Raw genomic sequence first — 3,911 nt, 5'->3', positions numbered from 1 at the left:
CTTCCCCAGGGACAAGTGTGAAGATTAGAGCAGACACTCGTTCACAGGCAACACTTTGAGGGCCATTGCTCTAGTCCAGACCCTAACATGACAGAGATCAGACATCACTTGGATAAAAGACAGCAAGGCTGTACTGCTGAAACTCTGGGTTAAAGGTGAGGCATTGTAGGTTATAGTTACTGTTGAAAACTAAAAGGAAAGCATTTCCTAGGTCAGTGGGTCACATGCCAGAGGCTGACACGTTTTAAAAAAAGAGACCAGCCACTGCTTGCCTGATATTCCCGGAGTCTTCTTGCCCCTGGCAAAAGTGTTGTGCGTTCATCAAACAGATGAGTGACCCAAAGCCCTAATGGAACTTGATGGGTGTGCTTAAGAGCTACTTAGGGCTATTCACAGTGGCTCCAGCAAGGTTAGCAAGCAGATCAGCAAGTTTAAGAAAAAGACCCAGAACTGGCAAAAGACTGGAACTCTGTGTCATCCCTGAACCCGAGGCATCAAAGGATAATGCGGTGTTATTGGAATATGGGAAGCTGGACCTAGAGAAAAATGCCTACCGTTAGGTCAGTGATAGAGAAATTGTGGTTGTCATAAAAACTTTGGATTGTAGAAGAACCTTCTCCTCCAGCAAGTCAATCTCCTAATGGTAACTCACTTGGCTCAATCTGACTGTGATTCAGAGAGCAAGGTAATTCTAGTGTTGCTGTCATCCAAGGCCATCTTCTAGTGACACACAGAGCAGTTAAAAAAACTGACAGGAATTAGAGCCTAAGACACAGACAGAGCATAGTATGCATTCTTGGAAGGCAAAAACATATTCATTCACCCAAAACTGATAGAATAAATCACCACACTGTAGTCAATATCCTATAGAAATTTAAAAGACGTAAATATCCTTTGTAAATAGATCTCCAGCACATCAGAGAAAACCAGTAAGAAGCAACACACTTGTAGAATAACATTTATATGACACTTAATGATCAGTAAAATGTATTTTATGAGGACACAAATACCCAAGAAAAAGGTGTCTAAGTAATAACGACTGGGTATACAGTTCTGTGTGTATCATAGCGGTGGGTGGAATATGTTGGAAAATATGTTCATGCCACTTTCATATATGAATAATTGGAGTGAGTATTCTTGATATCTATCTATGTCACGTGTCACACATTGACAGTATATGCTAAGTCTCAATTGGCAGACTTTGACATCTGAAAATAGGGTCATCATTGATGCAGTTAGGTTAAAATGAGGTCATACTATTAGGTGAACTTGTTGATTCATTATGACATGTATCATAAGAAGTGGAAGCTGGGGAAGCCCTGATGGATGCACAGGTCAGGGATGGAGTGGCCCTGCTCTAATCAGAGGACAACCAGAAGCCAGGAACAGGCAAGAAAGGATTCTCAAAGTTTTCCGAGGGAGCAGGGGCCTCCAAACACCTGCTTCCGACTCTCAGTCTGCAGAATGGAGACATGTATTTCTGATTTTTGAGATCACCTCTCTTTAACACTTTGTGATGGCAGTTCTAAAAGCTAAATCTAAAAACTTTAACAAGGTGAATGACATGTTCCAAAGTGGTCAGACTCCAATAGGTTCTGTGGGGGAGAATTTGTTATTTAATCTTGGGTATCTTTTCTTACCCCAACTGTAATGGTTCAGGCCTCAGCTATGCAGATGTGGTGTACAGTTGACGGTTTTACTCTTTGGGGTCCCACCATCCAGCTCCCGAATAAATCCATGCAGACTTATTCTTACTTATGAATGTCCGGCCTTAGCTTGGCTTGTTTCTAGCCAGCTTTTCTAACTCAAATTATTTTGTTTCTCTTCTACGTTTTGTCTCTGGTCTTTGCTGTAAGAATTCCTATCCCCAGTAGCCTTTAAGTTACCTACCCCCTTGGGCTTGGCCTCTTACATTGTTTATGCCCATGAAAAGCACAAGTCAGGTCTCTTTTCCACCTGCGGGTTTCAGTTTCTGTTACCCCCCCATCCAGCAGACGATCGTAATCTGTGAGTCTACCCCTAAATAAATAACCCTCTATTATACTCAATTCTGAGCAAGTGTGAGGTTTCTTTTAAGCATCCTTCTTGGGTCTTTTTAACTTTTCTTATTCGACATATCTTTCTTTTCTTTCTACTCCATGTTGGCTGGGTGGTTGACGGGGGCATCCTCCTCTCCTTATCCCACCCCTCCTTTTTTCTGATATTTATTCTCTCTTCCCGCCAACCCCTCCTATTTCTCTCCCCCGCATAGCTATTGGCCATTCAGCTTTTTAGTAAACCAATCGGGTATTTCAGACAGCCAAAGTATCACAGCTTTAGAGAGTTAAACGGATGCAACATAAAAGAATGCAATACATATTTGCATCATTAAATATTCCACAGCATAAATAAATGTAGCACGTCTTAAAATAATATCCCACAACACTGGTGGAGCTTCGAACCCAACACTGAGTACCTGAAGCTGAAGCTGTTTATCCTCGGTACTTCCGCTTGAAAATAGCCAGCTGGTGCTCACTTCAGCAGCACATAGACTGGAATTGGAACGCTCCAGAGAAGATTAGCATGGCCCCTGCGCAAGGATGACATGCAAATTCGTGAAGCGTGCTGGTTTTTTTTTTTTTTTTTTTTTTGAGAATTGTTTGGCTGGGGCAGATTGCAGGGCCACTAGCAGTGGAACCAGGATTTACCACTACTGCTTGTACTGGCTTTTTGGAACCCATTCTTTTCAGAGGGATACCTTGCTCAGCCTAGATATAGGATGGAGAGCCTTGGTCCTTCCTCAAAGCAATGTGCTAGACTTACTGACTCCCTATAGGAAGCTTTACCCTCTCTGAGGAGAGGATGGGGGAGCTAGGAAGGGGAGGCTGAGGGAATGGGAGGAGGAGACAGAGTGGGAACTGGAACTGGTATGTAAAATGAGAAAAGATAGTTTTCTAAAAATAAAATAAAACTTTTTTTAAAAAGAAAGAAAATAACCAGCTGTTATCCATATTTGAAAAAAAGCATTTTGATTTCTTTTGTATGAGAGTTCTCATCCTAGTTTTCATAGTGGGCTCTGTGTTTCCAAAATATGTTTATATGTTGTATCATTGATGAGTTTGGACTGGATGGAGGAATATTTTGTTTATATTCAATCAGTGATATTGAACTGGATGGATGCCATGGTCTCTTTAAACCCAGATTTATTTTTTGTTTCTCATGGTCCTGAGTCAAATTACTTACTAAAGAGCTCATTGAATTCATGAATACTATAAACAGAGTGCCAAAGTACTTAGGGGAATGAGCTACCCAGTGTGCTTCAAGTAGGATCCTGGGAAGGTCCCAGGAGCAGATGCCTTTGGGTTTCATTTATTTATACACTTCCTTTTAGTAGAGACACTGTTTGATATAGAAGGGGAAATACAGGGAGAGAAAAATGCTTGGATAATAGACCTGGCTTAAATTGTATCTGCAAACATTTGTTGTAACCTACCATCTTCAATTCAGAGAAATGCATGGAACATGATTATGTGGGAAGTCCTTCTGTATACGTGTTGCTTTTATTGGTTAATGAATAAAGAATCTGCTTGGGTCTATGACAGGGCAGAATAGAGTTAGGCAGGAAAACTAGATAAATGCTGGGAGAAAAAAGGCGGAGTAAGTGAGACGTCACGTAGTAGTCACCACAAGAGACAGACATGAGCTGTCAACCTGAACCTTGCCAATAGGCCATGGTAAAATATAAAATAATGGAAATGGGTTAATTTAAGATGTAAGAACTAGCCAATAAGAAGCTAGAGCTAATAGGCCAAGCAGTGATTTAATTAATCCAGTTTCTGTGTGGTTATTTTTAATCTGGGCTGCAGGAAATGAACGCATGGCCTCTGCCAACAGAACATGATTATGCAGAATGAGGTAACAGAGAATAGAGC

At 41.2% G+C, this 3,911-nt stretch overlaps 1 non-coding gene across 1 annotated transcript; it reads left to right on the top strand.

Annotated features, from left to right (window-relative positions):
• The first annotated feature begins 2,507 nt into the window (after positions 1-2,507).
• LOC119822125 lies at positions 2,508-2,614 on the top strand. The gene has a single exon (XR_005286717.1). It is a non-coding gene; the product is annotated as a U6 spliceosomal RNA (small nuclear RNA).
• Positions 2,615-3,911: the final 1,297 nt, after the last annotated feature.

The sequence above is a fragment of the Arvicola amphibius genome, chromosome 8 (genome assembly GCF_903992535.2).
Source record: "Arvicola amphibius chromosome 8, mArvAmp1.2, whole genome shotgun sequence".
NCBI lineage: Eukaryota > Metazoa > Chordata > Mammalia > Rodentia > Cricetidae > Arvicola > Arvicola amphibius.
This window is presented reverse-complemented; position numbering and strand designations above follow the sequence as displayed.